Raw genomic sequence first — 21748 nt, 5'->3', positions numbered from 1 at the left:
ACACCAAGGTATATCTATCTGTACACAGCAGCCACATGCCTCCATCTGGCTGTCAAAGAATTGACTTCTAAGTAGTACAGAAGATACTGGTTAAAATTCCAGATCAAGCAGGCTCCTCACCTCAGAGAGAACTGAATTAACAATATTTCCTAGGGGAAGGGCCTGCCCTGCCTTCCTTAGGAGATTCTGGGAGTGTCCTTGGGTCAGTGAGACAGGCAATCAGCAGAGAGATGCTGTGTGGAAGCCCAACTTTGTAAGTCTCTTTAATGACAAGGGCCCTTCTTGATCCTTCACACACCCTGCCCACTTCACCAGGGCTTACAGAATCAAAATGAGACCTAGAGTAGCATTTGTTGCACCTACCTCTGTCATATTTCTCACACTGCCACAGGATGTTTCCACTGAGATGCTTAAATCCTATCTCAAAGAGGCAGCAAAACCAGGAAAGCTCTGGATAGGACTGACAATTTTTTTTTTCTCCACACAGCATTATAGATAAGAAATAAGCTGTTCATTTCTCGATTTTCACAATTGCATGAATGCTAAAACCCTTTCATTTCTGAATATTATCATTAAACATGTCCTGAACAACTAATTAGTATAAAAAGAACAAACTAGCCAGTCCACAGTGCAGGTAAGAAAAGCTTCTTTGTGGAAGAGGAACCTTAAGAAATCTAGAGAATATTAGATATATATCACATATTCCAAATTTAAGACTGAGTGTAGTTATTTTAATGTGGAACATTCAATCACTGCTCACCCCACAGAGCTTCCCCCATGGATTTGAGTTTGAGTAATGTAGTAATAACAGCATTACCACTTGTAATAGAAAGAATCATTACAGCATTATTTTCAAGAAATTACTCTTGCAATTAGCGATAATTCCCACATTCACTGTCAAATAAATAACACTTTCCCCAATAATTCCCACATTCAGCGTCAAATAAGTAACAGTTTCCTCTATAATTTAATTTTGCCTGTAATTCTAGGGTGAGCAACTTCTATCACTGTGTTTTAATACACCTGTCTTCTCCTTTGTCTAAATAGCTCCTAATCCTCTACTTTTTGAAGAGTGCCATGTCTAGCCAGATAATTTCACAAAGATCAAACTACGTGGTCTGTCAGGTTAGCAGGCAGGTAAAAAACTGAATTCCTCATGTTTGACCTGGTTCTATAACGTACTCTAAATGGAAATCATACCCTTCAGATGCATTTACAGCAGGAGAGGGATGATAGCTGAGGACAGTGTAAAACATCCTCTGTGCATCCAGTTGTTTGCAATGGCTTCTAACTAGTCCTGGTGAGTAGCATCTCACAAGAATGTTGCTGTGTAATTTCTGGGAGTACATTCCCATTGCAAGGGGACTCAAACTGCTCAAACTGTCAAGAAGAGCAGCCCAAATTCAGAGTACAGGACATAGGAAGTGTTTACCAATGCAAGGCTAGGATACAGTGCAGTGCAGAGGAAGGATGAGAGTTTTTCCTGGTACTTTCAGTGAGTCCACTGGCAGAGGTTAACCTACAGAAATAATCTGATGTTCCCTGCTTGTTTATCCTGGACCAAAGTTTGGCAATTCACTCAGGTAAATTTTTCCATGGAAAGTTGCCCTAGTCTGTGCCATCCCACAGCAGTCATACTGAAGAAACTGCTGCAGAATTCAAAACACTGCACTCCCTTTTTTACTCCCCAAAATGCCTGTAGCCAGCCCCCCACTCTGCAGACACTGGGAGCCTGGAAGGCCAGGGCACTGATCTGTGCCCCATTCCTCCTGGCTGAGTGTGATAAGCAGTGTTTCTCCATGGCAGAGCCAAGGAGAGAATGCTGAGCACAGCCCTCCATTTGAGACCCTGGCTCCTTTGTACAGGCCCTAAATGGGAGCTAAAGTCTTACCCTAGATACTGATGCTGAATTTCTGAAATGCTTTTGTAAGTTCTAAGCACAGAGGGAGAACAAAACAACCAACCTTAGGACACAGCCCATGTAGCACATTAGATGGATGTGCCAATCTTATGTATAATTCTATTACATTTCCCTTCATCCCCCAGCTTAACTCTTTGCAGAAGCCCTCCTCAGTGAGATCTTACAGCTGCTTTATATGAAAGCTGATGAATACATTCATTGTTCTTACACAACTCCAAGGCATATAGTTCCTTAGTAAATCAGACATTCAATACACAGAGGAAAACACTGTAAAATAGTACAAGACAGAGTAAGAAGTACTTGGATTACTATCAATAATTAAATAGAAACCATTGGCTAGTAAATCTGCTGATGTTCCTCATGTAGATTTTTCCCCACTTCACTGATGTTACACAGTGTCTTTATTTCAGCTCACATTCCCTTAGGACTGCAGCAGATTTTGAGCCATCACAATTCAGCTGTCACATGCTCCCATGTCATGCAATCCTTCAGATACTAATCAAAAGGCAATTTATGGCTATTTCAGGTGCTGTGCCTGAACACTGTGAGCCTTTCCCAGATCCCTGCAGTTCTCATATTTGGAATCCTCCTCACACTGAAACTAAATTTATCTCAACTTGACTGTAAGAGTTCCACGCTAGTGCCAAACATAGAAGTACCACAGCTGCTGTGGCCCAAGACTAGAAGAAAAACAGAGTCTTCTAGGAGACATAACATCTTTCAATAATGCATTCATACAGTGGGAAAGCACTGGGCCAACTGTCGGATACATGGGCCAACAACAGAGTTCTTCTTCTCCTTCCTGCTATCTAGTCCTCTTGAATTTATAGTCAACAATCACATTCTCTCTTCATCTTGCACTTCACAAAGCAGTAAGAGCCAAGCTGTTTCTCCTGTGAGAGCCTCAACCTCTTTCTCTCAGGATTAGAAACTCCTTGTTCTTCTTAACAAGGCCATCACTCAGAGCATACCTGTCGCAGACTGGGAGCAAGTCATCCACTCTACTCTTTCAAACAGTGAACAGCCCATGGCCCACCAGAGGAATTCTGCCTGGAGGAACCAGAATTTCAAGCATCCTCTGAATTTATTTCTTTTTGTTTTATTTGCACAGTCTTATCACAAAGGAAAACCATGACATGCTCACATTAACAATTCTAATATCAGTAACAGATGCGTGTTGTCTGAGCCTGAGTGATGATTTCCATTGCATGATACTTAAAACAGCCTTGAGTGATTTGCTTCTACTCTGTAATAGTATTCATAATTAGGGATCCACTTCTTGCCTCTCTCATTGTGAAAAACAATGTTTCCCAGCTTTTAGCATTGATAGGAAGGAGTGGTGAAGGGTCTGTCACAAAAGTGATTAATGAAACAAGTAGGAATTCTGTTCCTGCACCGCTTGTAAAAATGAATATGCAGCTTGCTTCATAGGAAGTTCTCATTCCTGGATGATTCTAACTCACTGCACTTTGTAAAGCCCTGAGGTCAGGTAAATTTCTTTGCTATAAGTGAATGAAAAGAACTTGGCATTCCTCCAATCACTGTAAAATGAAAAACATTGAGATCTCTCAGAGCAATTTGTTCTAGCAGAGTGCTCAGGCTATGGGACTTGAGCACAATCCTGCAAGTCAAAGCTTTGCAAACAAAGCCCTGTATTTATAGCAAAACTTCTCCTCCCAGTGTTGGAATTCCAGCTTAGAAGTGCCATACAAGGACCCAGCTCTGCTGGGAGATGCTCCTATTTCCTACTGTGCAGGGAAGTGGTGTTCATGGCAACATTCTACCCAGAATCCTGGAGCCCAGGTAGTAGATGGAGACTGTGCTTGGGATCAGGTTTCTGTTCTTAAAAAAAACAAGGAAAGGAAGTCCACACCCAAGGGAGTGTGTAAAGGTGGCCTCAGTGGGCTTTGATTTTAGCTCCAGAATTTGCTTGCCCCCAAGACCAACTAATAAATCTTACTACAAAGCAGCTTTGTCCTTTGCAGTCGTAGGAAACCATTGCTGCTCTGCCACTGCTTTGCACAGCATCCAGCATGAGGAGGGAAGAGGTGAGAAGGGTGGGAGAATATTTGTTGTTGTATTTGTGTTGTATTTTGTTTACAGGGGCAATCACTATGCTCAGCAGGCCAAGCACAGTGTAAAGATCATAAGAAGAACTTGCCATGAATTAAAAATGAACAATTGTTAAAGATCCCATTTTCCTATTCTCTTGGCAGCATGCAGCACAGCAAGGTAACTTTTCAAAGCAAGCCTCAAAAGTTCTGACAATATATAAAATGCAGAGCCTGACCTGTTCAGCATTTACACAGTTCACTGATCAATTAGGATGCAGCACTAAACAGCAGTGCTTGGAGCACAGATATTCTCCACCTTGGCCCTCTTTGACCTCCTTGTGCAGTAATGAATTTTCTTCCTGCTTGCCCTGCAGAATGGATCAACCCTAATTATTCTACAAAAGACCAACATTGACCTAAATTTATTAGAAAATTGAGGGACTGCCATACTAAACTGAAAGTCTGATGTCACATCAAAGTTAGCTCCTGGCACTGTGTCCCTGCAGCCAGGGCTGCACTGCAGGGTGGCTCTCTCGGACTGGAACCTGCAGCCTCGCAGGGAATCGACACCACAACGCTGTCAGCAGTCTGCTGTCCTCCTGTCTCTGCTGTGGGGTCCCAGCACCCCCCAAAGTCACAGCTGAGGTTTCACTAGAGCTGCTGAGTGCACAAAGGTGAAAGACAGCATCCACAAAGCCAACCTTCCAGGACAGCAGGGTGTATCCACAGGCACAGTGCACTCGACTCCCAGAATGGAAGTCTGAGGATCACTGAGCATGAACTTCATGTTGGGAGACCAGGGCTCAGAAGAGACCTTGGACAATTTATTCACCTCCTCTGTATCACAAAAACTGAGATCATTTTCAGCCGCTCTATTCCAGAATCTAGTCTTAGATTAATTTAAAGCTAGTGGCTACAAATGTATTTCCATGTACAACTTCCACCAGTGTGAAGCCTAGATTGCAAGACTCAATTAAGTATATAGGTAGGATCCAGTCAAGAGAAGTTAATTAAAACCCAATCATAAATCACTGTAATTAGAAATAAAATAAATGTGAGAAATAGCCATAATGAGAGAGCTGTTCATGAATACAGAAGAGACAAATCATGCAAATGGATCTCAGTGCAGAGGTCGTGCATTGTCCTGTGAAGTGAATTTCCCAATATCCAAGTTACAGCCAAAGTGTTTGGAAGCATAAAAGCCTCTGTGGCTTTTTGTTCCATTTTTTGGTGCCATGCCTGTCCTTGTACATGCCCAGAGCAGTGGCAGCTTATGAATACGGTCAGTCTGGGCTGATGCACATACAACCATTCTATTTAAAGTAGTGCACTTTCTGAGGTGTTGCTGGGACTGAGAGCTGAGCTGGGGGACAGAGGCAGCTGCACAGCAGATCTGTGGTACAGCAGAGCTCCTTGCTGGGAAAAACCCTGTTGTTTTATGTATGATATGGGACTATGGCTGGAACATCAGATGTGTAACATAAACACAGCTCACTGACCCTGCGCAGTACCACTGCTGCAGCACTGTTCTGCCATGCAGGCAGAGGTGCCTTGATTGGGCAGTGTTCTTCCTGGGAATTGATGGGAAATCATGATGTTCAGTGAGTGAAATATCTTTGCATGGAGGGTCATTCAAGTGAAAGGTGTCAATTCTATCCAAATTACAAAGAATTATTACAAATCCTGTTTCTAGGACAGATTTTTTTTTAAGAAACAAACATTCTACTTATTGAACTAACAGCATTAAAATGCATTGGTGAGTCTGCCTAAGAATGAGATCCTGAGCTAGCCCAAACCTCTGCTCCTGCTGGACCCAAGGAGATGCTCAAACACCAGCAGGTCGCATTTCTAAAGAAATCTGAGAACCCAACAAGGTCACAAAACAATACAGCCTTAGAGGTGAAGGATGTCAAGGCTTGGGTTTAGGTTTTGCACCTCTGGTTGAGTCTAAGGACTTCAAGAGAAAGACAACACTGCCAGATTCCCAGCTCTTACTATGAGCCAAGCACCCATCCTATGAAATTATCAACAGTAAATCCCTGGTACAGGGAATTAGAGCAGTAGGACTCAGACATGCTATACAGCCTCCTAAAGGGCCCTTAAACAGCATTTGGAAGACTCATTTCTCATCTGGAATATTGTTTATATTGTAGCAGTACCCAAAGACCTGCTAGGATTAGAGTTCTATCATAGTAGATTCTGTATAAACACATAAGGAATTATTCTCTGTGCCTTCTTCCTCAAGCACCTGCAATTTCACTGGAGATGAAGCTTGGAAAATACTGGAAACTGCCCTAGTGGGAACTCGTAGGCTGCAGCAACGCAGATGTACAGTCCAACAGCTCTGAAATGCTGACACCTTTAGAGCAACTATATAGTGCATATCAGCAGTATCTGCATCTCTATGAGCTATCAGCTCTACCCTTTTAGAGAAGGAACTACTTTGAGTTAAACTGCAAAGTATTTGAAAGCATTTTTTTTCAAACTCTTAATTCTGTCTTCATTAGTGGTTGTTTTACAGTGGAGTAATGAAGCAGGAAAATTATGTACTTAATATACCAAGTAGCTATTTAAATTCATGTGCTGCTCAGCTCCAAATCTAATAGAATTTGTTTCTTTTTATTTTTGTCAGCTTCTTTGCTGGGGTGTATCAATGTACCATTCAGGGGGTGATGCCCACTTCCATCAGATAAGAGCACTTCATGGTATTATCTACCTGCCCAGAGGAGGTGGTAAAAATATCTGACTCCCATGGGTCATTCCAGTCTGCAGAAATAATTAATAGTAAAGTATGATATCTTTTACACAATCCTGTTTGCTTTCAAATTATGCACAAAGCCTTGTTTCGCTTCACACACCAGGAACGAAGCAGCAGGAGAGAGCTCCAAGTCCTGTTTTAGCCAGCAAAAAGCTGCATTCAGCATTTTCTCAAGGCTGTGCTGCCAGTGCTCGTCTCTGGCTGCTTACACAGACGATCTGCTGCTGCTCTGCCAGGGCACAGAACAGCACCTTGTGAAGTCCCTACAGCTCCTCTGAGTGGTGAATTCAGCTGGTGAATGTGGGGTGGGTGTTTTGCCATATGAAAGGGGACATCAGGTGCTGCTGCTGCTGCTCTACTTCCCCAAAATGCAGCACAGCACAAAGGCTTGCTGTGGCTAAGCAGTGCCTGGATTTCACCCAACATGTAACAACACAAATTATACTTTCTATACAGCAAATTGAAGGAACAGGCAGAGGCACAATCCTGGGTGGCTTTCAGGTCACCAGGACCTTGCTGGTGCGTTGGGGTGTGAGCAAGTATGGAGAACATTGCTCTGATACTGACAGGACCCACCTCTGCAGCCCCTGATCCATCCTTGCTATGTCTGAAGCCTCTCCCCTTGCCCTGCCTGACCCAGAGCAGTTTCATTGCAGCCCTGTTAGCTAAAAGGCCAATATTTTGGCACTGTAACCATCTGACTGAGGCTCTCACACACAAAAAATTGAGGCACTCAGCTGCCTGGCACCAAAATACAGGCAGTTCAAAAGCACAGCCTGGCATGTGCTGCTCCTTTGTGTTCGGCTCTGCTCTTCTCCTGACACAAAGCACTTCAAGGTTCAAACCTTGTTGTTGCCTTTATTTATATATTTATTTTTTTATCGTTGTCATGTATTGTCACCATCCTAGTTCCATTATAGCCCACATGCTGAGGCAGCATCCCACTGTTTTACTGCTAGTTCCCAGACTGTGGGCTGCATCTCTCAAACATGCACTGACATGCACAGAAGTCAACCCTGAACGAGCCTGCATGACCCTGTGCAAGTTGTTTCAGGACCACAGATTCCTCACCACCCCACTCTGCTGTGTTTTGCACATGGAAGACATTTGCATTCAGGTAAGTCTTTAAAAGCCTTTTGCATTTGTTAAAGAGCCATCATCAGAAAGGGGCTGTGAATCAATGTGCTAAGGGTGGGATATATTGATTTCTCTCTGAGGTTTATTTGCAGTATGGCTGAGAGACCTAATATTACGAGACAATAAATTGAGCCATCTCCCCACTCAGGGGCAGCTTGGAGAGGGATACACAGGTGCAAGTGAAGCAAAACAAAGCAGGCACAGTGTTACCTGCAGCCAAGGCAGAGAGAAACACTCCAAAATCCAGACAAGTGGCAGGAGCAGCAGCAGATTAGACCTGCAGTAGAAGCCCCTCCATGCAGCACACCACAGGAAACAAGGCAACTCTTTTTGTTGTTAAAACTGGGTATTTCCCTTGTTACATTGGCACCATGGGAAGAGCCTCTCCATGCTGCTCCAGCAGCTGCTGCTGGCACAGCCCAGCCAGGCCTGCTCAGGGCCCCAGCGAGGGGGACAAGGGCAGGACAGGGCATCTGACCCTGCCCAAGGGCCTGGCATGGCGAGGGGTCTCCTCCTGGTCCCCAGGCAGAGGGGACGGCCACAGAGAGCCCTCCAGAGACAGCCCCTCAGCCCTGTGCAGGAAAAGCACCTTTTTAATGTTCCTTACCTCGGTTTTCCTTCACTCAGGAGTGCACCAGGGCCTTCCTCCTGAAGGCAGCTCTGGTAATAGCAACGAGCTGACCACAAATGGCGTTCGGGGAGTTACCTCAGGTAAAGCCAGGGGTGCCTCATCCATGAGGCCACAGATCTCCTGTGTTCCTCCCTCACACCCATCTCCTCAGCTCCCAGGATGTCTCCAGCCACTCCAGGGCCCCCTTCAAAGGAAAGGACAAGGGCAAGGACATGCCAGAAAAAACAACATGGGCCAGTAACAAGACTGGGGGAAAAACTTTCCCAGTCCCTTAGACTGGGTGGTCCTGTTTCTTGCACATCACTGCTTTTTTGAAGGGAAAGTTGTGGTGTTTATTGTTTGCTCAGTCCTGGAGGAAGGGTTTGGAAGAGGCACCTCACTGTGCCCAGATGGACATGCCATCTCCTTTCAGTGAGCCACAAAGGCCAAGAAAACCGGCTCCAAGATCAGCACAGGGGACACACTTCAACTGCTCCCACAGGGAGGCAGAAATGCTGCCAGGGGCTGAAATGTATTGGGCTGTGCAAATGTGGGCTTTAGTCTGTTGCTTCAGGAAATTAATTTCTACCGAGTTTTACAGTTTCCCTCTTGCTCCCTGGGCCTTGTGATGGTCATTTGTCACCACTGCTCTGAAGAAAGGCAATTTTCAGGAGAGCAATGAGGCATTCGACAAGCTCTCCAGTTAAGTGTGGAAACATCACACTGTCAAATAATAGAGCTGTAAAAGCAGCAACACGTCTCCAAGTTGTATGGTCACATCTCTAGTGATGAAACCTCCTTTTGTTACATCAAAAAAAAAAAGCTCAGGGAAGATATTCTCCAGAGCAAGGAAAAACATAAATAAGTAGGAGAGGATTAGACACTCACAGACATGCAAATAAATTTGTGTGGAAATCAGAAACCCCTTAATAAAGTCAAATTTTGCAGCCCCACCTCAGCCCAGCCTCCCTGCAATGGTTCAGCCTTAGGTTATATCCTGGTGATAGTATTGCTTTGCCAGTTTGATAATCCTCCTTTCCATGTACTCCAATTTACATAACTGATAGACAAACCCTGCCAATGACAATTGCTACAAACTTTCCCAAAGCCTATATTGAATGAGCTTTTCTTCCCAGGCAGTCTAGGCCTGTGTTGAAATCCTGCAGCATTTCCTCACAGAGCAGCTGAGTCCTGCCTGACATAACCTGCAGGTGTTTATGTAGTGCAAGAAACAGGCACAATGAAACCCTTTTTGACCTTGTTGAGTAAAGGGATTGCAAAAATTTATAAATATTCTTTATTCTTTATTTCAGGAGCTATTAGTGAAGAGTGACCAATCTCCTTGCCACTGAAAGAGAATAGGATTCCCTCTCAGCAGAATGGAAACATGCCTTCCTTGTCCTGGTAACCTCCTAACCCTCTCAAGTCTTCTGCTCTCCCATTTTCCCAGCTAAACTCCTCCAACACAAAGAAGATTTAATTCATAGTCTGGATAGCACACAGAGGTCAGTGAGAAGATATAACATGGTGTATGTTACAGTAGGAATTAACACCCTGGCTCCAGCGGAGAGTGAAATCTAAAAGGAGGTGCAGCCTCCTTCAGTCAACACTTCCTTATCACCGCTTCTTGTCTTTCTAGAAATATCCTGCTCTTCTGGCTCTTCATACAAAAAATACTCCTGCTCAGGTAAAATAAGCCAGTTTTGTAGTTATGTGGGAGTAATTATAATATATGTGGGTGTCAATCAAATGGCAACAGAACTGGTTTAACTGGCACACTGCAGAGTCTGGCAGAAGGCACAAGTGACACGAGTTTTGGCTCAGTTGTGAAGTTACCATTGTCACCTCCATCATAGTTTACTAAGATATCTCTATGTTTTCACTCTTGCTAGCCAGCTCTTTCCAGTTCTGAATGGATAAAATATAGGGCTTATTTCCATGTTGCCTTGTGCAGTTCAAGATCTCATTTTGTAAAGCTCACAAATTACAGCCTTTCACATTTACCTGTTCTTTCACTTGCATTGCACCAGTAAAAGGCTAAAGTCCAAGGTAAAGTTTGATGTATGTGATAAATAGGAAGATGTTGACCTCAGACATCAGAATTGTTTCCTTTGGGAGCTAAAGAACTTCACAGCCCCCCAGTCTCCTATCCAAACTATCATCTGTGCATTCTCCAGGCTGGCTGTTCAGGAACAGCCAAAGCAAATCCCATTTGTAGCACAGCTGAGAAGAGATGCAGAGACACACTGAGTCCCTCATGCCAGATGCTAAACAGCACACCTGTAGTTACAGGAAGATGCTCTGACACTGTTTTTGGAGGTTTTGTAAGAGGCTATATGGAGAAACATAGAAAAATTGAGATCCAGAGTGCTCATAATGATGTGATCACTTCTTCCTCATGTCCCTGTTTAACTTGTCACCAAATGAAATGTTTTCTACTCTAAGTTTCTGACATTCTGTCTACAGCTTGGGGTGTAAAAGCCACCTCAGGGCAGCCAGCATTTTGCATAGGTTTTGCTCATTCTGGTTGTCTCCAGAAGAGATCTGGTCTGACTCCAAGCTAATTTCTATTAAACATGAGGTTGAAAGATGGAAAGAAAACAAAAATATCAAAAATATCAAAATAAAATATCAAAAATTAAAGTAGCTGCCCGGAGGAACTAAGTGGCTGAACCTTCAGATTTAAAGCTAGAGATCATCTGCGGCCTTAAATCAGTCCAGAGAACATTTCTGAACTCTTGAGGGAGTAATGTGTGTGCACATTAAAACTCTAGCTTCCTCAGCTGGTTTATTCCCCAAACAGCCACTAGCTCAAAAATGGTCCTGCAGTACCTGAGTGCATTGAGTTTTTAATCTGGATCCTTACAACAACTGAGAACTTGAAACAATGAAAAGCAGGAATAAGATGTGTTGGACTTGCTCCTATTCCTAGTCACAGATTTTTTTTTTCCTAGCTGCTTTAATTTCAGCAAAAACTGGATAAGTTTCAGAAGCACCAGTTCAAACTGGGACAATGCTTAAGCAGGTACCGGCTTCACTGGGGTGGGGGAGCCTCAGACTTTGAGCTGAACACATCCTTAGGTGTGATTGCAAGCTGAATATCATTATATAACTGCATGAGAAGGGAATCCGTCCCTCTAATCTCAGACATCTGTAGAAGTGACACCTTTTTTGCCCAGGGCAGTATTATGGGTTGTCTCAGTTTTTATCTGTTTGCACTCTGAGCGAGATTTGTCACGTTTCCAGCTGTTCAGAACATCACGTCTCACACTGAAATGGCCATGAAACAAGACAGTGTTTGTAATAATTTAAAATAGTCACTTACCCCTAAGCAAGTCATTTGTCTCCAACCAGAACACCAGAGTAATAACCGGGATTAAAGATAGAGCAGTCAAGACAAAAAAAAGGTAAATCAATCACTGTATTAGGATATTTGAAGAATCGTTTGCATGTACTCAGGAAGCATGATACTTGCTATTGAGCCCAGCTGTAGCAGTCACAAATTCATAAATATTCATCAAATAACCTTTTAGCAAAACTCTGGGACTATGATGGTGGCCAGCTACTGAATTCAATCTAATTGAAAATCTGAGAAGTAATGAAATGATTGCATGTCTGTCTCTTCATTAAATCAGTGTGCAAATTTGCATAGATTAATTTGCGTCAAATTAATAGCTCCATTCTTGGCTTGGAGCCAAGAGGACTTATGATCAATCTATAGTTTTAATTCAATTCTGCAGTCTTAAAATGTTGGGTGTCTTTTGCTGTTTTAGAGACAGAAAATCAGAGCTGAATATGATTTTCACCACTTCTGTAATTTCTCCCCATTTCTTGGGTTATGATGATTAATTATAATGAAATGCGCATTATTTAGAAGCAAAAAATAAACATGCAGTCTCAGCCATGGAGAACTGAGGTCTGGTTTCCTTCTCTGGAAGTCACATTGGAAGGCTCAGCCCCTCAACTACATTGAATTCAAGCACAGGGTGGTGAATGTCTGGGGCTGAACAGGGTTTTGTGGCCCAGAGCAGCTCCCCAGACTGGTGGGGCCCTGTGCATTTCAGCACAGTCCTGCTTGTCCTTCACCAGGTTCCCAACCTTTCCAGAGGATGCAGAATTTGCTACTTGATCCTCACAACGTTTTAAATCTCTTTAAGTACTCTGATGTTCCATGTGCTGAGATCTGTCAAGAAAACAATTCCTTCAGCCTTCAGTTATTTGAAGTTAATAACAGCGATAGACAGTGCATGCCATTTACATTGTCAGCTTGCTTTTATTTTTTAACCTACTTTTTTAAAAGAAAAACAATCAGGCTTTAATTCAGGACATTTGATTAATCAAACTCAGACCATCTGCTGCAGTCCTGTCTCCTGCTGATCTGCATTGCCTGAAGTCAGTGATATGATTCAGGGCTGCAGTCTCACACTGTCTCTTCCTCTGTCAGCTGTTCTACTGCAAATCTGCTGCTTTCACCCAACACACACTGACTGGGCTTTGTTTACTGTGATGACCATTTAGGATAGCTCTGGTGCTAGAAAATTTGTATCAAAATACAGGACATGTGCAAACACTGGTTATACAACAAATAGTTGTGTCTGTATGAAAATAGCACAAACTAAGGAAATCACAGCAAGCCAAAGAAATTCTTTACAAAAAAAAAAAGAATCCCTTCACAAACACTTTTAGTAGCAGTGCAATTTTAGCTTCATCATAGTCTGTGCTTTAAGTCAGTAATGAATATCTGCCTTTTTTCCTCCTCTGTTCAGGGACGTACTCAGGAACTCAGAGCAAAGAGCTAGGCTGTCTAAACTTGCACAGCTTGGGGGTTTTAATGGGATTAGATCAGTTTTAGTCTAACACAGCATGCCCTCACACTGGGTATGGCAGAGCTAAGAGCTGCGACTCACTCATGTTTGTGGGTGTATCCACTGCACTGACCAGATCTGTTGGGAAGGACAGAAAGGATATGGCCCTTCAACAAGTGAATCATCATGGGGATTCACAGCATTTTTCAGAGGCATGTGGGCATAAGCAGCATGCTTAAATGGCAGTAATGAACAGGATAAACTCAGTTTTGGTGGCATACAGGCCTCCTGCAGATGGATGAATGTCATCTCTGTTGACATTAGATGCTGGAGTCAACCTAAGAAGTCAAGTAGGAACAGCACCTGGAGAGTCAGCCCTCATTTAGTTATAAAAAGCAGCAGGCAGATTATCAGCATAGTGCACTAGATATTGAAAATTTGGTTATCTCATTTCCTGTAATTGCATGATGATAGAGTATCAAATCACTAGTTCCCAAAAAGCTGACCTGGTTTTCATTCTTGTCTTGCTGGTTACATCCAAGTTGCTTGAGCCTGTTGGGTTCCTGAATGTCTGAAGATGGGACTCAGCATGCAATTGTCAAGTCAGGAAACTCTCCAGGAGATTTATTGCTGCATTATCAAAGGATCAGGGCTCTGCTGAATGCAGCTTGGAAGAAACAAGCCATGTCCTGCCCTGGAAACATATAGGCTAAATAAACAAATTGAGGGAGGAAAATAGGAGTCTAGGAAGGTGAAGGTTACAAGAGGAGTGATACCATTCCTGTCTTCCAAGAAAGGTGTCCCAATTCATTGCACCCAGCTTATAAGCTGCTTTACCAACAGCATCTGCAGCAAAGAAATGGACAGAAGTCTGCATCACAAAGACTACATGAGAATGCATGGGACTTTTGAACCCTAAGCATTAAAAACAAAATAAAAATGCAGTGTTGTTTGCTATTTGCCACAACAGTAATCAGCAGAGAATATGGATCTCTCTGTACCTCCATAGCCAGTCAGAAGGCACAAGAGGCAAGCAAAGCACATCATTTCCAAAAGGGACGAGTTTTAACAGGCCAGGAAAGTACTACAAGCCTTGAGTCCAGAATCTCAAACAAAACAATCCAGGTAAAGTAAGTTTCTAGCAGTGGTCAGTTCCTGCCATGGGGAAGGCACAGCTCTGCACATCCCTGGAGTGAGGCAGCCCTGGCTGGTACCCATGGAGCTCCACAAGGAACTGCACACACTCCGCTCTCTGCAGGAACAAGAGATTTCTGACTGCCTTCAATAACAAGCATCCTCCAGCCACCACTTAATGCAATAAAGTGAATTTCATTTTGGCATAAGAAAAACCAAGGGAACAACATGATGTATTGGCAAAATTTTAATAATAAAAGGCCAAAGAGGCAGCTTAAAAGAGTTAGGCTGTTATTAATCGGGTCATAGTGATGCAGCATTTCAAAACAGGCTTAACACCTGCTAATTTCATTTCAGTCCTGCTGAAGCTGAGTCAGCTAACAAAGCCTCTTCTGGATCAAGCACGTTCAGAGCAGTACAGCAGTTCCTTGCCTTCATGAAAGTGCTTCCTCTCTTTGGTAAGAGCACTAAGAGGGAAGAGAGGAGAAAGGATGATCCCCTCCCTCCTTTAAGCCTGCCTGTGCAGCCAGAGCTGAGGGGAAGGAGGATAAGAAGCATCATGGTATTGAAGAAAATCCCTTAGATAAGGGCTATTATATTTGCTACACTGGTGAAAATGAGGGAGTGTTTCCCTTTCCCTCCAAATGGGCACTGAAGCAGCCCGAGTTTCCCAGAGCAGGTCAGTGAGAGCAGACACAGACCCAGGCCCTGATCCCTGCTACTGCAGCACACCACACTCTCATTGCCCTCTAACCCTCTCTTAAGAATTATCTTCTTTTTGCTCCAGTTACCTTTGCCCTGCCCTTGGCTTTGGGAAGACAATATTGATCTCTGGATTGCTGGAGTAAAAGCAAGATCCTGATGTGAAGGCAGCTGCCCTAGAAATGGAATGAAAACTGACACATCAACCAAGCAGTGTGGAAGCACCCAACCACTTCTTCCACTACCCACAACCAGCTCAGCAGGGAAAATTCCAGTGGGACCAGGCAGCCCTGGGCAACAAAATTGGTTCCTTTCTTCTTTATGAAGGGAACTGCGGATGGGAATCTTCCATTCATAGTAAGCTCTGATCTTATCAAGAAGCCCAGGTCTGAGAGAAGTTCATCTGTTCCAGAGATCTGTTTTTCATTACACCCTTCTCAGTCCCATCTCTTCCATGTTCCTAGCCCTGTGTGTGCTGCTGTAGCTGCCATACAGTGCTATCAACACTGCTGTCCTGGGTGCTTTCTGGGCCCCAAGGACATCCACAGCCCAGATGTAGAGCTGGCCCAGATGTGGAGCCAGCCTGAATCTTCTGGGGCTCATTAGCAGAAGTAGAACATGGCTGGAATATGACAATACAGATGGCTTCACAGGACAATCCTGGCTCTGAGAGCAGCTCAGTAACTGCTGCTCACTGGTGAGAAGCTGTTCTGTATTAGTTCTGCTACTTGCAGAGTATCTTCTTGCAGTTCCCTGTGTTTATGAAAAGTTAAGGATTCAATAACTGGGCAGAGGACTTGAAGCAAATTTCACAATAAAAGGACTGTGGTAGGGCAAATCATTCATTTTCTTATTGCTTTCATTCTCTTTGGAGACAGCTTTCATCCCAAGGCTTACAATGAGACCACGGAGTCAGAATTTTGTAATGGAAGCAATTTTGCATCCCAATGTACAACATTTGCTATCAAATGCTAAACCTGTCTAATAGTTCAGTAGTTGGCAATACAGCATCCACCTCCTCCTCCTTGACAGAAATGTATAGTAACAGCAAGAAACACTGCAAATCAACCTTAATATACTGAAACAGGACTTACTTTACCAGGATTGGCACTTACTATAGGCTTTCTGCTCCATTTACACAGTACAAAAGACAACTGTGAAATGACTGGAAATGTAATATGGAAGAATATAATTGGTTTTGCTGGAGATAGATGATAGATAATCTTTTATGAAAAGCAACCATCAGAAACAAAGGTTGGATTGTCTTCTCAGTTTCACCAAGGTAAAGCAACCTGATTATGAGAGCAGAGAATACACCAGATATTTACTGTCCAGAGAGATTAGGCTGATATAAAGCAAGTGTTTCAAGAGGTAAACTTTTTGGATGCTCCCACAGTCCTTGCCAGCTGGAATTTGACATGCACATGTCTAACTGAGGTCCAGAATTCTCACAAAGTACCTGACTCTGATGGATTACTTGTGTTTTTCCAGCCAATAATTTCAGTGCTTATTGCTTTGTTGTTCAAATACAGATTTCTGCTGTCCTAAGTAGAGGAACTGCCTGAACATCTCATGTGAGGTCCATTCCTAGCATCAAAACAAGGAACTTTGAGATTCTAGGCAAAGACCTCCATTTTTGCTTTCTGGTCATTTCATTAAAGTTAGTTAAGTGACAGTCCCCTGCCTTTGCAAGAATCCAGGGTTACAGGGCACAGAGCCCAGGCAGCCTTGCCTGGCTGCCACACACCTGAAATATGCAGTTAAGACACTGGGAAGAAAATGTTTTCTATGCAGTGAGACACTGAGCCCTTTGTTCTGGGTCTTGAAGAAGCTCTGCTGTGAGCCAGAGGTCCTCAACAAGGCGAGTTACAGCAAATATTCTGGTCACCCCTCAGTCACTAGTTATAGGCTAAGAAACACTTCACTGCCAATTCCACATGCCTGACCCCCCAAGAAACTTAGAGTCACAACAAACTAGGTGAAGAGTTACTTCTTCTCCAAATATTTTGGGCTTCTTTCCCCCCCAAAGTTCTGATCCTATATAAGTTGTCTTTTCCTATACCAGGAGAAACCACCACAAACTGCTATGAACTCTAAGAGAAAACTGTTATAAATAAAAGGAAGAATTGAATAGCTTAGAAGTTCAGAATATTAGGAAAGAAGCCACAAAAAAACCCTTTCTTATTTCAAGTGTAAAACCTGAAATAAATGTCCTTCATAAATGTGTCATATATCCCACAGCAGTGAGAAACAGCCCAGAGTGACAAGAGGGTGCAGCAGACACAAAAGGTCACTCAGGATCAAACATCTTTCTTCATCTGCACAATTTTTTGTATTTTCAGATCTGTCAGTACAGTACATGTTGAGCACTTCTGGAAAATCACTAGGTACCTCTCCCCCAAGAGCTGCTAAGTTATTTCATAACTTCACCCACTTCCCAAGAGATCATTATTTTATAGGCACTGTATCAAAGTTCAAATATAATGATTGTGGGCAGGAAGCCAATTGAAGCATGACAAAGAAAATTCCAGTAATACATGAATTAATTTGACCGTATGTCACTAAGCTTTACTGTATGCCTAAGTAACCCACTAACAGTAACTGTTTAATTTTACAGAAGATGATATGCAAACATGACAAAAAGTAAACACAAGTCTTATGGGTTTTAGCTGTCCATAAAGACAGGAGGAGAACTTCATCCCACTTTTACCTTTCTGGGACACAGACATACTTCCCTGGCAGATGGTCACAGAAGACTCATACAAGCCTAGGAGCAAACTGTGGGAAAACAACCCACTTGATCTCACCCACTTCAGAACTCCCACAAGTGAAACCTCTCAGCACCAAACTCAACCCAGAACTGCTGCTTACCCATGACTGAAGAGCCACACGTGCTCTAAGAGAGCTTCAAAAGTGCACAGTGCCGGAATAAAGGGAGAAATCCCCCCTCAAACACACATTAGGGCAGCTACACCCCCTGAGCTGCAAAGCCACTGAAGCTGTAAAACATCTGGGACAGGTGTGGGGCAGGATGGGGACAGTGCACAGCTGGCAGTGATTCAGGGCTCTTCATCAGATAAAGATGTTCCCTCTCTCCCCCCAGCTTCTGGGAGAGAGATGGAGTGACCCAGATGAGGGATTGTTCACCTGGAGTAATTAATTACCTGGAGTAATTTACCCAATTCATAGCTCTCAGAGATGCAACCCCTCTTTAGATCCAGCAAGGTGGAGAGAGGGGTTCAGTGCAAAGGCAAAGGTGAACCTTCTGGAGTCTCTGTGCCTGGCTGTCCTATGCAGCAATTAGGAAAGCTGAAACAGAGGCAGTGGCTGACCTGATTTCCAGCTTGATCTTTGATATTTTATAGCCAGCAGTGCACCAGCCTGAGCTGCAGGACAGGCAAGGTGCAGTAATGAAACACAAGAACTCGAGCAGCCACACACATTCCCTTGGGAGATTTTCCTTCAGCCTCTATCAGAACAGACAAGATGGGAACGTGAATGAGTGTCCCATCAATACTACAGATCTGCCTGGGAGCAGAGAATTCCTCGGAGAAACAAGCTGATCTCTCTAGGGGAAGATTTCTTTTTTCAAACAACTTTTAAAGACCACATAACCCTTTGTACTTTAGGTACAATAGCTAAGCAATAATATTAATGCTTTGAATTTGAACTTCCTACCAGCAGTCCTAGCATACTTGAGAAACACTCTAAGTGGCCTTTTCCAGAGCATCTATAGGAATTAGTAGTGTAAATTACAGAATCTGTAATGCTCTAAAAGGAATTGCATTCCTAATGTTACCTTCCTTCTTGTGGTTCTTGTGTGACTTTGGTGTAGTCAGGGCCAGGGCTCTCAGTGCTGGTAAAGCTGGGCCTAAAATGAAGAGCACTGAATGACTCCTTAAGAGGGAAATGCTGGTGCATATGAGATGTGATGCTCAAGGCTCCTCCTTAGGAAGTGCTGTCTTTCCCTGCTCCTCTGCAGGGTCACTCTGCTCCCTCTCTTCCCACTGGTGGAATAGCCAAGGCCACTGTGGGGGTTTCTCAGCCACCACTGCAGCAGCCAGGCACAGAGCAATCCTGATTTATCACTGAATTTAGGGGCAGTGAGCTGCTGCCTTCCCTCTGCCTTCCCTTATTGTGACAACCACAGGTAGAATCTCTGCTAGAAAAATGATTATCCACCACATACCAGTGGTTTTGGCTGCTCTGCTGGATCAGGGCTCTGCATGGTGCTGGGAGCTCTGGTGGGAGCCAGACCTTTGCCAGGCTAATTTATACATTTTGTCAGCATGCTGGAAAGGAGCCTTTGGATATATTTTCAGCTCATGTCAAAACACCACACATGTTTTTCTGATCCCAGCACTTACATTCTAAAATGCTTTAAATCTGCTTTCATATTTGATATTTTTAAAGAAGGCGTGTTTACATATACAGCACCATGGCGACAGAAAAATAAAGTCAAGGAAAAAGTGCGCTAGTGCATCAAACCTGTTTAGAACACACACTCAATTAACATATCTAAATTAATCAGTAGGATTTGGATGTCCTGTCACTACCATTTCAATCAATAACAGGATAGGTATAATGATAAACTCCCATTACAAATACCTTACAGGTATTAAGGTCTCTGTCCAGTCCATCAGCATCCACCATATAATTAACCCCAGAGAATAAAGATCAATCTTTTCCTCCAGAGCATGTTCTCCAGGATCTTCCCCCCATCACAAGCCTCCAGGCTCTGACTGTGGTGTTACAGCACAAACCAGAGCCCACGTGAGGGGCTCTGTGCACGTGAGTGAGCTGCCAGTGCTCAAGGAACATGAGCAACACAAGTACACTCATTTTAAAACATGAACATTTGCAAAACATAAATAAATGTCCTTAAAAATTTCCCAGGCATCTAAGCAAAAAATTACTTTCAAGACAGTTCTATTTTAAAACAAGAGAAACACAGGAAAAAAGTAAGAATAATAATAATAAACAATAAAAATATAAAAAAATAAAAATATAATCATGAAAATGGACTATGAAGTCCATTTTCATTGAGCCCTGAAAGCAAATTGACTGCAGTTGCAGGCAATACTTTTTAAAGTCTGGTAACAGGATTGAAAAGACAACAATCATCTTCCTCCCACTGCCATTTGGTATGGGACTAGTAGACTACAGTTCTACTACTACTTGGATCTTAGCTATTGAAGTCACAGCCCCTGAGGGCTGTAAAAAGTTGCTGCTGTCATACATAAATCAGTCTTCTTCATAAAAATGACACAGTTTGACATGTAGGGATAATATTATAAGGTAACTACCATGGAGGTTTCATGCTTGGATATGTTCAAAAAGATGTTTCTCTCTATCCCTGACCGCAAATACTTATTGATGGTTTCTTGTCAGCTGTTTGAAAGCTTTAAAGAACTGCTGTCTCTGCTGGGGTCTGCTCCTTGGCTGAACTTTTCATTAACCTTTGATCACTCTTCAGAGCATTTCCTTAGCAAGCAGCTGAAGAATTTCAAGTGCTGCAGTGAGTCCGTATGTGTGGGGGAGAAGAAGAGGAGGTGAAGATTTTTATAGATGTCTTGTACACATATATCTTGTACAAATACACACCCAAGTCCTTAACTCTGACAGGACTAGAGAAAAAACAAATGGGCATTCTATTTTTAAGATTTTGCAAAAATGTGAAAATGAAGAGGATTTATTGTCTGCAGTTAAGTTACCTCTCTTCCAGCATCTTCACCCCAGGGAAAAGAACAGGAATGGCTTAAAGAAATTTGATTTAGCAGATGCAACTGGTGATGCAAATCTAATTAACCCAGCTCTTCTCTGCTGAGGGGATGAGCACTGGCAAGGCTGTTTCTCTTCCCAGACTCTCAGGTTTGCAAAAAGCTAAACTTTCATACACACTTAGATAGCACCCAGCTACAGATCAGTGTGGAAATGACGGTTCCATCCCGGAGCGCTCGCTGTGCCCTGCGATGGCAGCTGCTTGGCAAGACTGGCCTGAGCTTGGCAGCAGCACAGAACCCCTTGTGGGGGTCAGCACGTGTGTCACAGAGCTGCAGCTTGTTGGCATTGTCCCCAAAACATGGAACACGGGTTCATTCATTAGGTGGAACAGCTCATTAGTGTGCTGTGGATGCGAACACCCATTGTGATACATTTCAGCTTTTGTTCTGCTCCTTTGCAAGTTTAACTTAAAGCATTTTCTCCAAAGCAAACGCACCCCACTAGCATTTGCTCACAGAGGTGCTTTTTTTTGCATTTAAGTACCTTCCTGGGATATGACAGCCTTTCCTGAGCGCTCCACCAGACATTTTTAGCATCCCTTTTCCTCCTGACAACCAGCACATCAAACAGCTTGCAAATTTTCACTAGCTGAAAGTGCAGGGTTGTCTTGCAAGCTGGCAGCTGCACTGAATTTTCAGGAATACGTAGCAGCTGTGGCCATGACTCTTCCCACTCCCCTCTGTTTTGCCAAGGCAGGTTAATTGCTTCTTCATGCAAGCTGTCACCCTGGTTCCAGAAATGCCATTGGATTTGGTGCAACCTGGGGGCTGTAGTCTTTTGGGAGGCTTGTGTTTGTGCAAGGAGGTCTACGAGACTGCAGTGCAGCTTTGGACACTCACCTTA

The 21748-nt window shown here is 43.3% G+C and overlaps 1 protein-coding gene and 2 long non-coding RNA genes across 7 annotated transcripts in view; 1 reads left to right on the top strand and 2 right to left on the bottom strand.

The window, feature by feature from the left end:
* Positions 1 to 8911, bottom strand: part of RASGEF1C (RasGEF domain family member 1C) — a 111713-nt gene extending 102802 nt beyond the window's left edge. Inside the window, exon 1 of one of the 2 annotated variants that reach the window (XM_086851695.1) lies at positions 8478 to 8911. The gene's annotated coding sequence lies outside the window, so the exon portion shown is untranslated. Of the gene's footprint in view, positions 1 to 8080; positions 8306 to 8477 lie in introns of those variants that run through there. The other variant, XM_086851696.1, reaches the window with a different exon arrangement.
* Positions 8273 to 21748, top strand: part of LOC111935563 (uncharacterized) — a 27922-nt gene continuing 14446 nt past the window's right edge. For 2 of the 4 annotated variants that reach the window (XR_002867733.2, XR_015276703.1), the window contains exons 1-3: positions 8273 to 8581; positions 9794 to 9985; positions 10120 to 10167. This is a non-coding gene — a long non-coding RNA (uncharacterized LOC111935563). Of the gene's footprint in view, positions 8582 to 9793; positions 9986 to 10119; positions 10168 to 13827; positions 16797 to 21748 lie in introns of those variants that run through there. The other 2 variants (XR_002867734.2, XR_015276704.1) reach the window with 2 other exon arrangements.
* On the bottom strand, positions 12729 to 18228 carry LOC147650352 (uncharacterized). The gene is made up of 3 exons (XR_015276705.1): positions 17993 to 18228; positions 14062 to 14131; positions 12729 to 13979 (listed from the first exon to the last, which is right to left on the bottom strand). It is a non-coding gene; the product is annotated as an uncharacterized LOC147650352 (long non-coding RNA).

This window comes from Cyanistes caeruleus, chromosome 15 (assembly GCF_971803275.1).
Source record: "Cyanistes caeruleus chromosome 15, bCyaCae1.hap1.1, whole genome shotgun sequence".
NCBI classification, from domain to species: Eukaryota; Metazoa; Chordata; class Aves; order Passeriformes; family Paridae; genus Cyanistes; species Cyanistes caeruleus.
The sequence above is the reverse complement of the archived record's forward strand: the minus strand, read 5'-3'. Positions and strand labels throughout refer to the sequence as shown.